Genomic DNA, 22,722 nt, shown 5'->3' with positions numbered 1-22,722 from the left:
CCCCACTGTCTATCAGTGGGATTAATCTATGGAAGTATAGATCTTGGCTGCTCTACTTGTGTGAACAGAGTTGTGATCTGCCACATGGACATGCACAGCACTCCAAATTTACCTACCTTAGATTCCTGTACCTCTGTTTCTTCCTAGCTGCTTGGAGGCCTTCAGGGGCACCTAGCCAGTGGGAAACATTAGATTAAGGAACTTGTGTGGAATTGAAGTCATCCAAATCTGGGCCAATGTCTCATCATTACTGCATCTGTAGAACTGCTTCTCAGGAAATTCATTCTACTTATTAATTTTATTCAGCTATTTTGATCATTTATGTGCACTAGTTCTTTCCCCAGATTGCCAATAATATGTAACAATCACAAAGGCAGCATGGTAAATCACAGCAATGTAGCACAGCTCAAGTCTTCAAAACAAATTCCTGAACATTCATTAAAAATCTTGACAGTATGTTCCACGAAGCTGGTAAAGCCAGTAAGGTGGTGCTGTTTATAGCAACATGGCTAATCAATGCACACGCATCTTTTCCTGCAAGGTTGCTCAAAGTAATTAGTAACAGTGATACAGGGAATTAGAAAGCAAAACTGAAAAATAGCGGCTATCAGCTACAAACCACTGAAACATAAGGACAGCAGGGTACAGAAAATTCTTGGCTAGAAGATACTTTCTTCATGGGGGATTTTAGCTGCTCATAAATCTGTTGGGAAACAGATATATCCAAGCATGCTGTGTCAAAGAGAGAATTTCATCATCTGCAAAAAAAGGCAAAACTGCCCTAGATCTAATTCTTACTGAGAGGATGGAGTTGCCTGAGGATATGAAAATAAAGAAATATCCTGGAGCCAAGGACCATAAGCTGTTTATATTTAGTATGGCAAATGATGGATCCATTGCAGAGTACAAAGACAAATGAGCAAACTTATATTAAGACATCTAAGCTAAGTTTTTGGCCATTTCAAAGTCAGTATCAATGTTGTCATTGATTGCAGGGGGTCCAGAATTTCATTTCTGATTAATAAAATGCATGGAAGATGACTGAGGAAGGATATTAAAATCTTCCTCCTTTATACTGCTCTTAAACAAAGAGGCAGCCAACGTTGCCTCACAAGAAAAGAGATTGAAGTTTGGTAAAATAAATACAAAATTATACTGAAATTAAAAGATAACCAAATTAGATTATAGCTAACAGAACACCCTCTACCACTGTAGGATAAAAGTTGTAAAAGAATGAAAAAGAAATGTTTAGGGGCTGTGAGAACAAAAAAAAGATTTAAAGTGTTCCTAACATTCCTAATGAGGAAGAAAGTCCTTTCAATAGAAAAGGAAGATTACATTAATAACAATTCAGAATTATAAAGATGATGAACTATTATTTAAAAATATGCCCTTAACAATAATAAAAATGAAAAAGAATGGAAGACAGTAAAGATAAATGCAAACAATTAACAAAGAGGGCTTCATATTAATTGACTCTTACAAAAGAACAGATAAGAGCATGTTTCACAGGTTTGAACACAGCTGAGTCAGCCCTCCTTAATTTTATTGTCCTCTGATATTAAGAGATTCTACAAACATGTTTTGTACCATTGACAAATATTTGCTGAAAAGCTACTGGAAGAAAGGAAGAAGTTTGTCTACAAGAAAATTGCAGGAAGCCTAGCAATTACCTTCTACTTAGATTAATCACTGAAGTCTTTGTCCTGGAAGTCATGGCTCAGTTTAGGTATCCAGAGACATATAGACGACTTTCTGAGAGTCGAGCCTACTGAAAAAATAAAACAAATAATAAATAAACCTCTTATCCAGGCAGGAACAGTTACGAGAATGCTGTAAGGAATGAAACTTGCCAAAGTATTCAGTGTAAGTTAGAATTGCTAGGTATCTTAGTGTGTCAAATTTATGATCAAATAGAGGATCAGGAGAATGTCACTCTGAAAAAAGAGCAAAATCACAAAGGAAAGTATCCAGTTCCTAGAAACTGAATCTTTCTGGAGAATCCTTTAAATAGAGTTCAAAAAGAAACCACAATTCCATCATTTACACAATGATGATGATGAAAGTTTCTTTCTCTGCTGTCTTTATGTCTGTAAATAAATTTTGTTCCAGCATTTTAACAACAGGAACTGCTGTTTGCCTTGTTTTCTAACAGCCTCTCTTTCCTTATCACTTTAGGCATTAACAGTCAGGAATCTGTTAATCTGCAGAGCATGATTTAGCTTGATTAATATTAAGAATGTATCACTACTTCTTTACCGGTTGACTTACTGAGGGGGAAACTTAATGAACTCTTCACCTGGCTTTGTTATCCACCTTTTGTCTTGGTTTAAAGTGTAATGAAAAGCACACAAAATGCTCTTCCACTGTTACAAAGGAGGCGGTTCCTCAGCTCAGGGTGATCAGATGCCACTGTCACAGGAGCAACACTGAAATGAAATGGCAGAAGCTGCCACTCTTGAGAAAAGCCACCAGAGGCACCAAAAGGGATGTGCTTTCTACCCCCAGCTCATCCTCCTCCCTGAGGCCGTAACAGGACTATAACTGTGTGACATGGGGAGAGACAGGTATCCATGTATTCATTAGTATATATTATGGAGACACTTACTCTCTTGCTCTTGCATTCCTCCACCCCAGGTTCTTCCAGTAGCACCACTGATCAAGCTCTTTCATTTGGGAACCCCAGCTATAACTTCACTACAGATGGAGCAGAAAGAAGTCATACTGTACCCATATTAACTTGGACTAATCTTGCAAAACAGGTCTCATAGAAACACAAATGTTCGGTGCGTTGGTTTATATGATGATATGCAGAAGGATTGCTGATAAATAACACTGGGACTTAAGTAAAGCTTCTCCAGAAATAATCTACAATATGACAAAATGAAGGCTACAGAGTCATTGAGATATTAAATATGAAAGACCTTTCCGATTTACTTACAGCATTCAGTGTAACAGATTTATTAGTAGTTCCTATCTTTATGGTAAATGATGCATAAATGATGGCAAAGGTGTACAAGAGAACTGTATAAAGACTCTTGCAGAGTGAATAAATTGGTTGAATGCCAGCTTTTCTAAGGGTGAATGGTTCTACTGACTTGTTTAGGGCATATCATGCAATGATGGATGTAAAATTGCAACATTTTAGAATGCCAGCAGTTCAAGGTAAGATTCCAAATTTATGAGGGACAACACTCTTATTCTAATAAACCAAACACGTGGCCTCAGCTTCTTCCTGCAGGAGAATCATTTTTCTATTCCAAGGCAGGAGAGGTGGAACAAAGCATCTTGTATGCACAAGAGATTGATTTTACTGTATAAAGCTGAAGCTCAGCTGAAGACCAGGCAAAGACTTATTTTTTTGTTTTGTTTTTATAGTGGTACCTGTGTATTTTTATAGTGGTACCTGTGTATTTTTAAGGCAATCATTTCCACGTGTAATAATGTCATTTTGAAATGAGACCAGCATTCCAGTGAGCTTTCTGCAAAATTCCTGGCTTCTTTTGCACCACAGTCCGTTGCCATTTCCACAGGGGTTTTATAATATACATAGGGAAAATGTCAATTCAAATTCAAAGACAGAGAATACCTTTTTTTTGATGAAGCATCCTGTATATCATGTACTAGCTGGAGGTGTTCTCTGCTGCTTGACAGGGAACAATGACATGACAAGCAGGGAGAGAAGGAGCTTTTAACCAGTTTAAAGTGCAGGGAGTTGGCACTCACTGAAAAGTCATTTGCCTGTTTGCTTTTTTTTTTTTTTTTTTTAAAGTATCTCTCTTTCCTTTGACTTGTCATTACTCCTGTAATATACAATTTTGTCTTCTGTTTGTAATTTTCTGCTGCAGTGATTCCAAAGGTTCAAAATAATCTCTTTCTATCTTACTAGAAACAAGATAAGGGAATGTGTATCTAAATAGTTTGCTTATTCCAAAACCTAAATGAGGTCCCATTTAGTATGCCTTTCACTGCTGTACGTTTCTTACTGCTGCTGCAGAGGCCTTACATGAGTGTTACAGTGCTTATGCTCTATACTTTTCGTACTTCCTGGAAGCGATTTGGGCCAAAGGCATTTTTCATAAAAGAAAATGGTCAAGATTTGTTCTAAATGGCAATCTGTTAAGCACTGTTCTATGGACAAAAAAAAAAAAAAAGTCAGAAAGTCATTGCCCTTTTCTTCTGGGAGAGAGAATTAGCCTATTAAATGCAAGGCAACACAGAATTCTACTTGAAGCTAAATAACATATTTTGAGCTGTTATCAGGCACATTACATGACATTAAAGATAAAATTTAAGAATCGGTAGAGTTTCTACCATTCTTGCATGCAGTTTATTTTTCAAGTTAAGCTTTCAAATATTGAAAGTTCATATTCAGTGCCTTGATCAAAAATGATAAATGAACTACTGAATTAGAAGAAGATGCTGCTATTATTTTAACCAGTAAACTAACTCAGGGTTAATCTGGGTGTTATTTAGCCTATTGAAAGTGTTTTGAGTGAACATATGGTTTCTATTGTGAAATCAAGGCACAGTTTTAACTATGAATATAGATAATTACCCTTTGGACTTTAAACATTTATATGTGTCACGTTATGTTGGAGCATTTTTCATGGTCAATAGGTTGAAAGGTTATAGAGTCGAAAATGTAAATTGAGTGTGTTTGAGTAAAACTATCCAGTGTAATGATAGTACAATTCACTACTGCTCTCTCTTGGAAAGAGGTAGTAATAACACTCAGTGAGCATGAGCAATGTAACAGGCTATTTATTTAAGTACAGATTGTTATGGTAAAAGACTTTAATATGAGAATTACAGGAATTCAACCATAGTATATATTGCTAGAAAAATCCCTGGTTGCTGCAGCTTAATTTTATATATTTAAGCAGTATATTTGGGGGCCTAATTATAATGCTAACAATAAAACCTTTAAATAAACTACATGTGTATGTATGTGTGTGTGTGTGTGTGAGTGCATGCCTTAGAGCTGGGAACATTGCTCTATCCCCACCAATACATTCTGTTCTTGATTGAGGCTTGAAAGTGTGTTTAGTTTTACTCCCTGAGTGTAGCCCTTGGCAATATCCCCTTCCAAGGAGCCAGACATTATGTCTGCACTGAGGATGGCTGAAGGACCCAGCAAGTATGTGCGAGGAGTACTAATGTCCTGACTGTGCAGCAGCTCACTCGCGGCAGCCCTAGCACCATGCATCTGCTAGGGCAACCCCATCGGCCCAGGGTACCACCCCATCAGGAGCTCTGACAGCCTCTTAATAACGTCGTTCGTAGTGAGAGAAACTTAAAGGTCCTTCTGGTCCCTGGCCTAAGGAGGTACGTTTTCACCCCGCCTTAACAACTGGAGGCATTTCGGGTGAGGTGAGCAGCTTCCCGCTTTGTCCTCGCGGATCACTGAGATGTTGAACACTAGGGGTACATTTCTCAGCAAGACGGCTCCTGAGCCCAAGCTTATTTCTTCAGGGCTAGCATGCATTTCTCTGAACACCAGTGCACACTCTAGTATGGATGTGCCCTAGTGTTAACCATAGAATGCCTGTGTTAAGTCTGCTGACCTTCCAGCCATGGACAATCTGGGAAATACATGACCCAAACCAGCTTTAACCAAAATTATTTAATTATTTATTAATAATTAATAATTTGGGAGTATTTAATGTGCAGTAAAAAAACACAGAGCAAGGCATTAGACCACAAACAGTTGCTACAAAAAACCCAAGGACTTTCAAAAAAACACAAATAAAATGTTTATTCTTGTGATTGCTCTTTTACATATGTTAATTTTCTTTTATTACGCTTTAAATATATATTTCTATGTATTGTATCGATTTTGCAAGAGAATACATTCTTTCTTCATGCACACTAAAGAACAACGAAATCCCTTTTTTTTCCCTGCCCACACATGCTTTACGTAATGGGAGCCATTTTAATTACAGCACATCTCTATTCCTGCTATTTCCCATTTCCAGAAACACACACACAAAAAGCATTTTCTAGTCATTTCTAGAAGTATGCATATTCAAAATACCCTTTGATTACTCTTTACACCATTGAACTGCATCCAAAACCGCCTCACTTATCTATTGCTTTCCATGGCAACCTGGTTTTTAGCACTTTCCAACATTGTTTCCTAGAATTATTTCTTTCCTTCTGTGGCAGGTACACCCCCCCGACAGGAAACAAAACTTCTCTGGGCAGGGAGGAGAGAAAAAAACCCCAAACCTTAGAGGCCGCAGGTTGAAAATTGAACTGACCAGTTGAGATGTGCCAGGTACATTGAAGTGACCTTTTGGCCAATGGGGATTAAAATGACCATGGGTCAGATTCGACAAGGGTATAAACGGGGCCCCGTGGGAGGACATGCTGGGTCGGTCCCCCTCGGAGCAGCGGGTCTGCAGTCAGGGACTCTCCCCTTAGGTCGGGATACCGCCCGAGGTGGCTCCTCAAGGTTGAGAGCCCTCATCATTCAGGTGAGTGATATGTGCATTTTGAGTCATCATTTCTAAACCTTAAGAATTCTGAAGTCAGCTGTGTAGTACTAATCCCCCTTACATCATTGAGCCTGTGGCTGACAAATGTTATCAGAGTTCTAAATTTTTACTGAAGAACAAAATTGACATTTAACACCTGTTGAATTTGATTCTGTGAGCCTCCATAACACCTTCCTTCCCTTCTATTGTAGGTGGTCACTCCCTGTCACTGTCAGTCTGGGAACCTCACAGTGAGGTTATTGATAATATCTAGTAACTATTCCACAATAATGGCAATTAGCAAAAACTCATCACTCTGTGAAAAATCCCAAATACTCACATTTCGAGCTGTTAACTTGAAGAATAAATTGTTGAACTTTTTTATATATATATATAGAGAGAGATTTTTAAAAGTTGGGATTTTTTTTTTTTCATTGGAAAAGATGCTTTATTTCAGGATTTTCACTTCAATATAAGATTTTATTTGTTTCAAATCAGCTTAATCTTAAACTGTGTGGCCCTACAGCAGTTGCTATTTTGGTGTCTAACAGACTTTTTAGCTGGACTTCAACTTGTAAAGCCCCAACTGCTGAGTGGCCAATGGATTATGCTATTTAAAAGATGAATTCCCATGAATCCATGTGCAGTTCATGAAATGCAGTTTCTGAAATGTTTTGGATCAGTTCAGGTAGCTAGCATTTTTATTTTGGATGAACTGAGATGAAACATGATATTTTCTTCCAGCTTTCCAGATAGAAAAATTGAATATCATTGGCCTAGTTGAACTGTGTCAGTGTCACAGAACTGCCATTTGCTGTTAAAAATGTTAAGGGGGAAAATTATTGAGCAACTTTCCCAGCTATTACCATTACTGCTCTTTACTGTTTGTGCTACAGTAATATTAAAAGGCACAAGCTGAGCACAAGGCTCTATTTTGTTAGACATTGTAAAAATATATGATAGGAGATCTTTCCCAAGAGAGATTAGAATATCTGTGGAGAAGGTAAGATTGGGGAGGGGGAGCAGAAGAAATTGAAGGCTGGAGCAGGCCAATGGCAGAATCAGAAATAGGAGAATTTAATTTTATTTTTGTTTTATGTTTAAACCTCAATTTGTTATTCCCTCAAAATCAGCCTTTTTGCTTCTTTGTAAAAATGCATTTTGTTTATCGTCTGTGTGTCACTTTACCTCTTTCTGTGTCCCTCCTCTCCTTCTTTTCCTTTCTCCCTCGCTTCTCGATTACTTAGTCTGAATACCATTTTCCTAAAATATTCAGTTGCACCATCTCATTTAATCTATTCTGTTTAGGTTTTTATATCAATCAACTCTTGGGCCAGTATATACACCTCCTTTCTAAGGAAGTCTGCCTTTGTTATTCCACTGCCATATAAAGTTTTCAGTTTTCCCTACTGTTGTTATCTTTATTGGTTTTGTGCAGACAGGACTTTTAGATACCTTGATCAGAGATGTGCAAACTCTTGGGGGAAAAGAAAAAAAAAATCCCTGAAGATTTTGTAACCCAGTGGTGGAGAAAACAAATTACCGTGCTTTTCTTTTAATGGGGAAAGGGAAGAAAGGAGCTACTAGCGCTGTCCAGAAGTTGTGCCTTCCCACCAGCTGGTGTTGGAGGTGAGCCTAGAAAGAGGTGACAATTGCATTTTGTCTCTGCACTTTGAATGGCATCTCTGGCAAATACTGCATTTACATAGAAAAAAATGGCTACATGGAAATACACTTTCAAATATGCAGGAAGCCTTTTTTGCTTGTGAACTTTGAAGTCACTTAAGTGATCACCATATTTTACATCACACCAGAACAGAAAGTGTCCTAGAAGTTGGCCTTGGCCTGCCTGTCACTGTTTGTGACTCTCTGTGAGGCCTCAAGCTGCAGCTGAAAAAATACTGAAAATGGGGCCACTACATGCTTTTCATCCCTCCTCTTCCTGCCACCAAAAAGATCTATTTTTTTTGCCATGCAAATATTCATTCCTATTTCTCTCCTAATAAGCTTATCTTGCTGATAGTTTGACTAAGCTCGTGTTGTATTCAAAACTCAAAGTTTCCTAATTGAAGTCCAATTTCAGTATTTCTCCTTAGATATTCAGTGCTTCTGCACACTGTGAAGAAAGATATTTTTAGAAAATATGGGCCACTTAATTCCCGTTAAGTTTTCTGTAACAGATGGTATAGTTATTTGATTTATGCATTCACCTTCACGTGGCCCTGCTGACTGCCAGGTTTTTTTAAACCTCTGAAATTCTTTTTTGTTATGCACTGAAACTTCACCCTTTCCACTGCATGAAATATTAGTTTTACTTAGAAAATCTAACTGCGTGCAATTTTCATGTTACTGAAATTGTGCACGGTCTGGTGATTAATTGTATTGTCTTGATCACAGCCTCAGCCTGATGTTCAGGGCTCATTACAGCGGGAGGAATTCAGCAGAACACGAATCTTAACCAGGTGTGGCTTATTAAAGTGGCAGTGCCCAATTTAAAGACCATAAAGGATTTGTATCAAAATTGATGTTTTAGCTACTTTCCCCTCCCAGGATCGTAGAGATGTAATACAAAAAGGACAATGTAGCTTGCTCATGAAAATCACTCACATCCATCATGTGAAAAAGCACCTCAGATCTGTTCCTCCCTTGAGTGGGAAGACTTGCAATATACCTTTAGTACAGCACATTCATACCAAACATCTTCAAAACTTTCCTTAGTTTGACACAGATTACAGTTCCTAACGCACAGTTCTCATTATGTACTGAATCATGTATTTCTCATCTCTCAGGAAAATGTTTTTCTTTCCTCTGAAGATGCTCTTACAGCATCAGTACAAATATTGAGGAGAGGTAAATCTTGTAGGAAGCTATCAACAGCATCTATCTTGAATTCAACCCAGACTTCATATTTCCATTCCATATTTTATGCAGTCTAATCTGATGGGGGGGAAACAGCAGGGGGTGGGGGGGGGTGGGGGGGGGGAGAAAATAAAACTTTTTACAACCAGGTGAGCCTATCTTCACCCCAGTGTGAGTGCTGGTCCCTCACAGCTGACACTAATATGCTGGTGGTAAGCTGTCAGGTGGGCAGCAAGGCTCATTACCTACCAGAGAAGCAAGACAGCTTGCTGTTTGTTCAAATTTCGGGAAGCTTTCAGAACAGAGGAGATTTAAGTGGGATTGTTGCCCCACTCTTAAGCTTTGGATAAGCCATGTGAGTTGGGTGTGCTTTTGTTGCTGCTGTCGTGAGGAACTACAGCCTGGTGCTTCTCTGCCTCAGAAATGTGAGTAAAACTTTACACCTTCTCACAGCTATAGAAAACAAAGTCTAGGTGAAGGGGCTAAATTTGAAATCATAGTTTGCTGCTATTTCATTGTGCTCTGTTGGTGTCAGGTGAAAGTATCAAATGCAGCCACTCATTCACTGGTTGTAGTGTTTAAAGTAGCTGCTCCTCGCAGGTCAGTGCTGGTTCGTGCTTCCTTAAATGTAACAAGTATTTTCCTACCATTAAGAATGGGACTGGACATGCTGTGAATCTCTTTTAAAAAAAGAAAGAAAAAAAAAAAAGAAAAAAAATACTTCTGTGATGTTGTTTATGACTACAAAGGATTTGATCTGGTGACTTGATACACATTTTCTCCTAGTATGTGCCTCTGAAGTGCTTACAAGCAGAAAACAGTATGGGAGCTCCAACACGTTAGTGTAAATATTGAGTGTTTAAAGATAGTGACTAATATAGGAGTAGTTTCCTTGTTATTATGGAAAGAAAGGAAAGAAGCAAAATGTCTTTGAAATGTGATTGAAGCTTAATCCTCAGCAAATCCAGAACTTTACACAAGGTGATACTTTCCTTTTTTCTTATTCCGTGTGCTTTAGCATTAGCCTTAAATGAGCTGCAGACAAGCAAAGAGGACTACCTTGTTCCACATCCACTGGAAGAGTAATCTTATATGCTTTTAGTAGTTATTGGAGGGAAGGAAGATGATAATGAGAAGCAATTAATTACACGAAAGCCATTGGAAATGTAGGATATCATTTCAATGCCTTCTTGTCTTTACTTTCATAAGGATTGTATTTAAATTCTCCTTAATACTTAAAAATTATGGATGGGGTGGTATGTTATTTTTTGAAGAAGGTTTATTCTCCAGGTTGTGCGTGTGACAAATGCTTTGATCCATTAATTACATGCAGCTGACCAAGAACTTTGGCAGTGGATACTCCTTATCTGAAAAAGAGTAAGCCAGTGAGTGGAAAATCAGCCTTGCCAATAGCTGTTGTTACGGGAAGCTCAAATAAGGAAGAGGGAGAAGGACAACGCCTGCTGAGAATGGCAAGTCTGACGTGGGCCGGTGAGAAAGGGAATTCCCAGCCAGCAAAGGCTGAAACACAGGGAAAGTGCATGTCCTGGCAGGCTTTAAATAAAGGACAGTACACTTGAAAGCTTACGCGGCTTCAGTGGAAGCAGGGCCTAAGGAATTAGTGACCCAGTCCAAAACAGATCCCACGGGAAAACCAGCATTTCTTCAAAGTGTAAGAGTGTTATCTCGGTGGGTAAGAAGGGAAAGAGGGGGGAAATGCTGGCAGGGTCATGTGGTGAGCTGCCCTAAGGTGCAGCAATGCACTGTGTGCATGCGTTGCACTGCTGGGTTCCCTTGCGGAGTTGCTAACTGTACAGTAAGATTACCTGTCCTGCTCCCAAGCCTACCATTCCTAGTTTTTGTATGGGCTGTTCCTTTTACTGCCTCTTAGTGACTGTGGAAATCTAGACTGTAGCTGGTGTTGTGGTATGTTTCTTTAAGAAGGTGCTCTATAGAGATATCTTAGAATTAGCATGTGTATCATGAGACATAGAGGTTGCCATGGTAAGTACACATTTTTTAATTGAATAGCAGACTAATAGGCACATAAAACCTCCATAACTTGTTGGCACATAAATTACTTCTCCTGGGGCTGTAGGCAATTAAACATACTTCTTTTCTGAAATCCTTTCCAAGTCTTTTTCTCTGTTTTTGTTTAGATCAGTCTCTCTCATATTTCTTTCCCTTTTTCCCTCAACAATTCTTCTTGGTTTTCTTTTGTCCCTTTTCGATTACTCTGTCTATTTCCTGCCTTATCTTGAATGTCATATACTTCACAGAGTGGGGTAATAAAGAGGGTATCGAGCTATAAAAGGAGCCTGGTTGCTTTTTTAAATTATTATTATTTTTAAAGCATAATTTGGTAAATTTGGTATTCATGGAATTTAAAATAGTGTGAGGCTTATACAATATTACTCGCCTGTTTGGACAAATAAAGAGAAGTGGCCATTAAATCCCAAAAGGTATGCTCAAACCAAATATATGTATTAATATGCTACAGTCTAAGTAGGTGTTTTAATAACCACCTTTATGCAGCTCTTCTAAGGCCACGTGTTCTTCCCAGAACATAAGTTTATGATATTTTGTAACTTTAGAAAACAGAGTAATGCTGCTGTAGATCTTGTTTCTTTTGCTTAATTTGAGTTATTCTCATTTGAATTGGCTAGCCTAGAGATCTTTTGATGTTATTCTCTTTCCTGACAATACTTTCCTCATTGGGCATGTTTTATTTTGCTCTTCCAGTGGTATAATGAATACATTATTTGCCTATGTGCATTGTTTCAAAAGTGGGCATTGTCTCTAATCTCTTCAGTGATACAATAAATCACAAGCTGAGGCACTGCCTTCTCATTCCAGTTTTTAAAGATTTTTTCTTTTTTCCAGTTACACAGTTGTTATAGGGAAGCAAATTGAGAGAAGGTTATTTGTACTTGCTCATACCTCAGTTATTTTTAGAACATGTATTGACAAATTTTCAACTAAACATTGTATTTCGTAAAGAGCGCTGCCCTGAAATCACTGTGGCTTGAACAATAAGAAAATTCAGGACTCCAGGAGGCCAGCACAACAGGATATCCATAAGTAACAACGCCTACTTATCAACAAGGGGTGAGCTTAACAGTCTTGTTCCTGGCTGTGACAAACAGTGAGCAGAATTCCTAGCAAGCGGGCGAGCAGCAAATAAATGCACAAGATACCTCTGAAGAAAGATTAGGCGCGGCTGACTTGGTCTGTTCCTTTGCACAAATCAAGAGCAATTTAAAGCAATAATGACTGATGGTTTTCCACAGACATCCTGACTTTTATCCTATTGCAGTACAGAGTTCATCCACCTTTGTTTTTTTGCTTTGATTTCAGTGTTCATTTTTTATGATGTTCATTTTTTATGATGAAAGTGGTTTTGTCTTGAAGGAACAGATGAGTAGTCTTTTTTCTTTTTCTTTCCCCTGAGTAGTTCAAAGACACCTTTAACAGCTCGGAACAAAAGAAAATTATTGTACAGATCAAGGGATTACAAAGCAATGTTTTTACAGATTTAAAATAAAATATAAACAGCTGTTGAGAGATGAACGGCACAGAGACAGTTGTTGCCAATTCATTAATAATACCAACACAAATCCACTCTGTTTATTATGTTTTTAACCCATGTTTGTCAATAGGGAAAACAGTCATAATTTGAACTTGTAGAAATAATGAATGCATACCAGATAGGTTCAGTGTAGAGATTTGAGAATACCAGCATGACTAGTGTTTGCCATCTGTGTCTGTGTAATCAATATTTTCTAACAGTGTAATGAGAAATAGCTCATTTATATCCTCGCCCCTTTGGCCCAAACAATTAGTCACTGTTTGTAGCCTCGTAGGTTTGCCTGCATTAGGAGGGGAACGGAGAATACAGGCAGTTGCATGTATTAGTGCAACCTGTCTCTAGTTGGAAGGAATTTACACAAAGTCTGTTTCCTTGAACGTGACAGAAACAAACACATTGCCAGCCCTCCCTGGGCACAGAAAGCTTTGAGGCAGAGCTCAGTCGCTCTGCTCTCTCTGGACTATTTGCTCAACTACGTCTGTCCTTGCTACTTTCTCTTGCAGTCGTACTCATCCTGCCAAAGTGTCCCTCCCTGCCACTGTTTCAGTATGGAGCTCCCTGACCACCTCAGCGGGTCCTGCAGCCCGTTGCTTTGGGTGGCCACTTCATGTGTTCCCTTTTGACTGCAGGAAGGCAGTGAAGTGCTTTTCCCAGCAGTCTGAAGGAGGGATGTTTAACAATCGTGTGGGTGTAACCAAATCTGTGCCATTCAATGGGAAGTTTGATAGCTTCTATTAAATCTTTACCATAGCAGAATTTCTTCCATGTAGACTGTCCAGCACACTAGAACTACTGCTATCTACTGGAGCAATAACAGATCATGGTGACCGAGTTCTTTGAGTCATATGACAAGTGCAAAGAGAAGGGACCTGAGACAAGCCGAGATAACACTTCCTTATCTCTTGCTAAGGGCACTGGCGTTGCATAAAGACTTGTAGCTAAACTGAAGCTCCTGTGGGACTTTGAATATAGGACAACAGATTTTGTAATGGAGTGGTAAACTACATCAGGCCCTAATCTCACAGCTGTAAACAGCACTTACACATAGAAAACACTTAAGTTCAGTGTATGCTAATAGCAATTTTCAGGCTGTAAACTGCAGGAATTAGGTTCTCAAATAGATGAGAATTCTTTTTTTTTTTTTTTTTGCCATGAAGATCTCGCTCTCTCTTTGTATGTGTAAGGTATATAACAAATTGATAAGCTACAATCTGAGAATAGTAAGTACGGTAGATAATAGTCCACTCTGCAAAGAGATTTTTCTCTTTGGAAGAAGATTTCTATAACTGAATAGACTTATATGAAGCTTTCTATAGAACTTTTAAGCAGTCCATCACTGTAAACTAGGGAATTACAGCTTTAAGTTTTGGACAATCAATTCTGGAACTTTTTTCAATTTTTATTGGCTAACATTGAAATCATACAGGTCTTTAGGTTTTAGTAAGCAAATGTTTAGACTGATGTTAATTGTGTCTGCTGTTCTTTTCCTCAAAATGCCATTAAATCAGTTTATGTATTCCCTAAATAATCTCCCAAGTGTCAGTGTTCTTGTTTCTTGAAAGGACACTTACCAGATATAATGGTATTTAAGGGATCCAACAATATGAGAAAAATGGGCAAATGCATTGGGGTTTTTGTTTGTTTTGAACATCTTGTCAATAGTAAGACCATCTTCCTTGGGGGCACCTACTGAGTTGTGAACACTTGTCACTGGCTATCAGATCCCTTCATTGTTGGCTGCAACCAGCAGAAAGGTAGCACAGGCTACTCTATTTCATGTGGGTTTACATGGTGGGGATGAGAGCTATTTCACTGTACACCTCTGGGGGCATTACACTAACTCTTGAAAGGCTTTAGTTTACTGACACTCTTGTGGAGTATCCTCTCTGTCCCTTGCTCCTCTGTCAGCACTCACTGAGATACCAGTGCATTATCACAGAGGGGTGCTAAAAATAAGTTCACTTACTAAATTTCTATCCAGAATGAGAATCTGGTTCCTATCACCTCTTGAGAGGGATGTGTTCAATGAAAATTGGATATATTCAGGTTAGGCTAATTTATTCAGAACTGTTGATAAGGTGGTATGTATGTGTATCAGGTACATATGCAATCATAAGACATGAACTGCAGATTACCATCAAAGAAACTCTGATGTCAGCGCTGAACTTTCCAAAGGGACATTAGAAGGAACATTAACTGTTTAATTGTGAACAAAATCTTGCTGCACAAAGGAGTTAAGATACTTGCATTCACACTCTCTAGACACCAAAGGACAATGCTTGTTTCTGTTTAGAATGAGATAATACAGATGGGAAGTGTACAAAAAGGCAGTTAATACTAAGCTGGATGATGCATTTATTTTATTTATTTACAAAATACTCCATGTCTTGTACTGCTGCTACTCATACTCTTAACAGTTTCTTTTCTGTGAGTAATTCTGTTGTCCCCAGTGCAAGACAGGATGGTAAATAGATCTTGAGTGCTTCATCAAAATTCCCTTTCTATCACTCTCAGCACTTCACTGGACTTAAATAAGCCAAATCAATGTGCCATGGGAGACTTAAAAAGCAGTTCCCCCACCACCCCCCCAGGTGTTTCTTCTGCTATAAAATAATTTAGCTATGTTTTATCAGCAACATTAATAGTAAATGCTTACTCAGTAATCCTTCCTGGGAGCATACACTTAGTATATCTACCAGCATGCAATTATGACTCTAATGGAAAGGTAAGCTTTCCCTAATAAGACACCTCAGAAAGCCAAAATGTTGCTCTTGCTCTGATGGTGGCCTAAAATCCTCTATATTTATTAAGATGGGGTAAATTTACTGTAAACTTGTGCTTGGACACTTGTTTAGTGTAACCTTTCATTTACAATAGCAATACATGAAAGTTCCTTGTATTTGCAATGTTTACTTAAGATCTAATAAATGGAGCTGATTTATGGAAAATGGAGAACATCCATCTCCAGAAACCTAGATTCCCTCAAAACACTTTATTTTAGATACCAAAATAGTCTCTTCACACTTTTCCTATATTGGAAGCCTAAGCTACTTCTAGAGTATAATGATTGCTGCCTGAACCAGAGTTGTGTGATTGTTTCTTCTGCTGTGCCAGAAGTGGGCATTTGTAACCTAATTTTTTACCCAGCAAGTACCAGAAGAACAGGTCCAAATAGCATGGATGCATCTAGTTTTCCATTGTAATGTAAGGACAATGGTTTGCAAAGGCTCAGGTTAGTTTCATTTGGCTTGTATCTGTATGCTTTTCTGCTTCACACAGTGATTTTTTACTCTTGCTTCAGACACCAAAGCATAAATATCAAAACAACAAAACAATTAATGTATATGTGCTCTCAACTTTCTGGGTGTTTTCCCAGATTCAGTATTTAAATGTTGTTTTGGATGCTGGATTTCTCTAGGCAGTTTTTTAGAAGTTTATCTTTTTAGAATAATTAATTGTGAAATGTCTCTGTTGCATAACTACACCAAAGGACATGTTTGTGCCGTTTCCTGCACTTGCTGCTGATTTGTTCTGAAGTGTGTGAATAAAAGTTGCTGTTCAGGAGTGCAGGAAACCTTAACGCTGAATTTAAGATGGTGTTAGTGTGAACAATTTGGGGGAGAAATTTCCTTGGTGAAGGTAGCCCAGTATGTGATTTCTATGTAGTCTGATGTCTTCTGAATGCAGATATGTTGCTGTGCCAAAATTTCTACAGCAGAAGCCAAAGAAATTGATCTTTAGTATAATGGGTAGTTAGTGTTTCTCCATTGTGAAAAAATGACAGTGATGATACAAGAGATGCCTTGGGTATTAGAAAGCTTGGTGTATGGATGATTCTCAGGCAGCAGGACAATCCTGTTGGGCCTTGCGCATTGAGGTCTTGCTAGGTTGGCTCTTGGGCAGCTACTTACCAGTTGCTCAAGCCACTACAAACCTATCTTTCTTCCTCGTAGCTTCTCTTTCCAGGCACTTCAAGCCCCTTTAAACTCCTTTCCCCCCTACTCTATGTGACGTTATCTCAGGGAGGGACAGAGTTGTGGAGGTGGGGTTGGATTTCATCTTTCTGGCCCTCTAGATGCTTTGGTCTTTTAAGAAGCCTGCAAATATCATGTTCAACACAATCACAACCAGTGTCTTTATGTAATATGACTCCTAGTCTGACAGTTTGTCGTGAAGTGACAAACATGACAAATACTTGCTCTAAATATTTTTAATACAATTAATTTAAGCATGGTAAGATAATTCAGTTTCATAACACATTACATTTATTGATAGCAAGTGAAAATTTATAGCATTTCATGCAAAATGACAAGTCTTGTCATATAGCCACTGATTAATATTTGTAACAAGGTTTATGTTGTTTGAAATATTCGCCGCTCAAATAGAATGCATAATCTTCTGACACTGATAGTTTGTCTATTTTAAAGCAACTTTTATTCCAAACTAATAAACATATAGCTTTTTGATGTATTTCAAGGCACAGAGCTGAGTCCTGCTCTCTAATGAGCTCTTTGCCATCCTTTTTAAGAGCTTAGTGCATTGAACTATGGCACTGCAGTACTGTGGCTATATGTCTTTACGAGGGCTTAGGACTTATGTTGTCTTTGTCCTTTCTCTGCTTCTATTGTATTAGATGCTATTCATATAAGTAGTAACATAGTCCTCAAGGAGGTGTAAATTGCAATATAATTGCCAAGTCCAGAGGTAAGATTGCCCAGAGGAAGGTGTGGGTGGCAGCCACACATATTGTGGTGATCCCAGGTGTCCACTCCAAAAAAAAAAAAGGAACCCACTGGCTGCTCCCCCTGAAGGAGCACATTATATCTCTGATATGTTGCAAGAGCATGTAATTAAGTCCCAGTACCCCTGAGGGTTACTTTCTTGAAGTTCCTTAGCCAAGCTCACTGTTCTGACTTTGTAATATCCAAGCGATTTTAAGACCCACTGTACGACATCAAGCACATGATATGTTCAGTGTCACACTCTGAGAAGTACAAGGCTGGGTACATATCATGACATGTAAGACAACTTAAATTGCACAGGCAACAGCTGCTTTAAAGACTCTTGATTGTACACATGAGTCTGTGTATTTCCACTTCTACAAAACTTCCAGGATTAAGACAGATCCTTATTTTGCAATGACACCTTTAATGGCATCGTTGTAGGCGATGTCTCTGGCTACAGTTTTTGTGCATCTGGTGCGTGACTCCTTCAGGCTCCAATCCCTCTTAAGCACAAGATAATCCTTTTCCTTGTGACAGGTTTCTCATTTCAGGTGCTCTCAGCATAACAACCCAGAATTTCTCCCTTGCCATCTTTTGAATCAATAACTTTAAAATAATATTGCTGTTCCCATCTGAATGCAGGTCTGAAACTGCAATCCAATGTAAGATGAATATCTAGAAGAAAAAAGGGGGAAAGAGGGACCTAACTGTCATCAGATTAGTTCACTGAAATTGTAACCTGGACTTCTCTTGTTATAATTTAAAAATGCAGCCAAATATAAGGTATGACAATTATTACACAAGAGATATTAAAAAAGGCAAAGAGAAGGGGAAAAACTTTTTGCCTGGAGACTTACAGAAGCCTGTTTCTTAATCTGTTGCTTACCCTCCCCATTTTGGGTGATGCCTTCATTTTGGGGCAATTTGTGCAGATTTATTTAAAAAGGAAAAGAAGAAAATCCAGAAAGGTAGTCTAACGTCACAGCTGGCTCTTACTGTCATGGGCTTGAGATGTTGTGCTCTTAAAAATGGCAAACTGCTGTCATCACACTTAGAAGCAGTTTCAGAGGTGGCATTCTCCTGGCAAAGGTCATCTGCTGTTGTGCAAGATGGGTTAGTACATCATTTTTTGCTAGATTGGAGTGCAGAGCGCATCAGCAAAGCTCTCTGAAAAACATCAAGGTATATAATCTTTTCAGTAAAGCAAGGAGGATAACAGGTTTCTAGGTTCTGGCATGGCTGATGAGAGTCAATGTCCATCAGCAGTAATGCTCTGCATAAAAGTTTACCACACACAATGCAGAAAGTTTTCTGTAGGGAATATTCCCTAAAATAGCACCATATTTCACAATTTGTGTTTGAATTCATACTCTGTTCAGGACAAAACACATGGTTGCCGTGGGTTATAATTCCAGAGCAGTACCTGAATTTCCATCATAAACTGGATTACTATTACTGGGATCTAGGCAGGCAGATGATCAAACACAGTTACCTATGATAATGGACTATTTGCATTTGTGTGCATATACACATTTTATATATCTATTTTTTTATATATATATGTATATTACTGTCTACAGAAAAACCCTGCTGACTGGTCGCTGCCCTTTAGAAGTCAGCTCCTCCCGGTCAGGCAGAAGATGAAGTGGGATGAGGAATGACAGACAGGAACAGTTTTGTTTGGAATTATGGAGGATAGTGCTACTAAGTACATCTCACCCTGAAAGAGAAAATTTTGTAATGCTCTTTCTTTACTTACTCTCTTTTCTTACTGAAAAAGTGGCTGTAAAACCATTTTACAGTTTTACATGGTCATACTATGATTTTTCTCTGTACTGGTAATTGTATTTTTTCCAGTTGTCCTTGTTCATCACTCATGCAAATTCAACTGTCATACAAATGCCATCACAGGTTAGTGCATGCCTCATGTCAGTATTAACCATGACTCCTGGAGGTATTTTAAAAGTAGTGCTGAGTAAATACAGCCATATCAGATAATGGGGGGGATGGGGGAATATTTTAGTGAAAACAAAGCTGCATTTTCTCTTAAGGGTTGTAGCACAGGAGTAAGAAGAAAAAAAATCTTTCCTTCCCTCCAAAATAATTGTTTTTGTTGGGCATTTCATTACATGCTCTTGTGTTTTACCTTTAAAGTTTTAGTTTGGAACCTTTTTTAAACAGTAAAAATGACATTTTGAAAGTGAAAAAAATCAGCATTTCTTAAATTAAATAATCTCACAATGTAGTGATTTGACACTCCTTAATTTTTCTTCCAACAATTTTTTTAACACACTTCATGGAACTTAAACACTGCTTTTGTCCCTCCGATTTGTATTTTTTTCTTGCTTAAAATGAATGAGCAAGCTAAAACTATAAATTGTAGATAAAGTGAATCTTAATGTTTCAAGATAGAGAATTTTCTTATGATGACACATATGAAGTATTTAGTTGATAGATTTCTGCAGATCCAACAGTTTAGTAGAATTAGAAATATCCATTAAACCCACAGTATGATTTGAGGAACCAAAACACCATGGTGGTGTTTTCCCACTAGTGAATTATTAAAGCCAGATTAATATTCCCTTGGCATTAAGGGTAAAAAGGAGTAGGGTGCAGTAGGAATGGATGCTGTGGTGAAATAAAATAAAAAAGTAATGCTTTCTTCTAAAGCATCTTGCATTTGTGCATGAAAGTTCAGTAATGATATCAATAGATAAGCAGTAATGCTGACATTTAAAATCTCTTCAAAACAGGAATATTTCCAGTAAATATACTTGTGAACAGCATCCTCTTGAAAGCCTATCCTTTTTGTGTGTGGGTTTAGGGCTTTTTGGACAGGGAGAAGGGAAAAAGCCAGATGGGAAGATTCCCCACTGATATATGGGTGTCTTTCAACTGAAGTCAATGGAGTTTGGTTACATTAACTGAAAAATTGACCCTCATGCCATAATCGGAAGGTTTAGCTGTGATATTTGTAGGGCTGTAATCTCATGTATCTATTGATGAGAGAGATTGAGACAGACAATGTGGTAAAAATCTCTGTTATGTGGCCTTGTCTTTATTGAGAGATCTGGGAGAAAGCTGTCCAAAAATGAGAGCTGGAGTTAGCCACAGCAATTAATCAAAATGCATTGAATCGTGGTGTCTAGCCTTCATTCCTGCAATATCTTTATCCTGTACCACCCTGTCTGGCAGCTCCCTGCTCCTGTTACAGGGATAGGATGCAAAGCCACAGTGCCAGAACATGGAGACATCTGCTGGTGACCAGAAACCGGCTAAAAAATTCAGCTATTGGGGCTGTCATCTGACATGGAAAAAATGCTCAAATTATGGATGTGGTCTAATGAATGGCAGATAAAGTATGACCCCTTCTGAGGGGATTCCTGCCTTTATTCTAAAAAGGCTATCAAGAGCTGGTTCTGGTCCCAGTGTTTGGGGGGGGGAGGGGGGTGTTACCCATCACTTCTGCATCACCTGTCCCTGAGGCCACTCAGGACTGTGACAGGTATCGGCTCTGATAAGGATAGCTGACAACAGCCAAATTGCAGTAATATTTCAGATGCATCTTTGGTCTACTCCACTAGCAGTTCTATGTATAATGTACCTGTGGGCAGGAGGGTGGCATGCAGCCAGGTATGTCAGTGTTATTCCCAATAGGGGTTTCTCTGTATCAAAGTTTCTTGGCACTCTCCATCACCTAAGAGATCAGTACCTCTCCTAAAATGTACCCTTGCTGTTAGAAAAGGCAAATAATTTACTGCAAAGTGATGTTGCATTAATTAAAAGAATATAATCACCTGTTCCTAAAATGTAGCTTTCAGTTTTAGCTTATTTCAGATTAACTGGTTTAGCTCTGTACTTTTCAGGCCGTTAGAGGAAAGCAGCAATTTACAGCAATAGAGTGTAACCAAATATCATTTTCCAAATTACTCTTATTACATGCAGTTGGGCCACAGGTTAGCAGGGGGAGAGAGAGAGATGAGTTTACAATTGACAAAGTTTATAGAAATGTGGAACCCCTTATGTGCACAAAAAAAGTGAAGCATATGGCTTTAATTACAAGTCTTCCAGATAGTAAATTATAGTAAGATGTGACATCTAAGGGAAAAGGCTGACTGCTACTACAGCTGAAATGCAGGCCATGCCACTGCACTGCATCTTGTTACAGGAGATATAATTTGATATAACCATATCCCAGAATCCTGTAACTGATTATATTTGGTCATGTTTTCTCATAAATGAAGGGGGACAAGATTAGTGATGGGTGAACCTCCAATAGTTAGAGGTTTGGATCAGCAAACCTTAATCCTAAAATATCTTACTTCTTACTTGAAGCCTTTGATGTATTTTTTCTTCTGTCTGTTTCTGTGCAGTGCCCTTCACAAATCTGAGGCTTTGCCCTTCCTTTCTACTCATCCAGCCTAATCCTCCCATCCACCACTTTCACTGTTTCTAGCTTCTTACAGCAAGCATTATCTGCCCACCTGCATTCCCAAACCAGGGTGTGAGTCCCATTTACTGCTCCCACCTGTACTGTTTTTCTTTCTTTCTTTTGCTCTTTTGTATGGTGGTTTCAAAGGGTCTGGTCTTCCCAGCTGTCTCCCCAGAAATTCTTGAGCGAACGAAGGTGCTACAGTTGAACAAGATTATGGTGCATAGAACGGAACAAGCACCAATGTTTTTGGGTGGAAAACATTGGCCAAGAGAGGCAAAAAGTGGATAATGTTGGAAAAATGAAAGAGGAAGTACAGAGTTGAAAAAGAATGGATGTATAGAGATGTGTAGGGGAAGGAGGAAAAATGTTTGAGGCACAAGCAATGAAATGCTGGCCAAGAATAGGTGATTTTACTGTATGAACTAGAAAGGGATTATTTATCCAGTTTAACATGTAGGCCGTGTTGGACAGTTACCGTTGTGGTTTTGATTTGAAAATACTTTGGTTTAAAGTAACATAAATGTTAGCAGTTCTGGTAAAAACAAGCAACTTGCGTAGCAGAATCTGCAGGGAAAATTATATCTTGTTAGAGCACAGGGGATAGATCTGGGGTTCTCAAACTACAAAATTCCTAAT

Source organism: Accipiter gentilis, chromosome 8 (genome assembly GCF_929443795.1).
Source record: "Accipiter gentilis chromosome 8, bAccGen1.1, whole genome shotgun sequence".
In the NCBI taxonomy this organism is placed as follows: domain Eukaryota; kingdom Metazoa; phylum Chordata; class Aves; order Accipitriformes; family Accipitridae; genus Astur; species Astur gentilis.
This window is presented reverse-complemented; position numbering follows the sequence as displayed.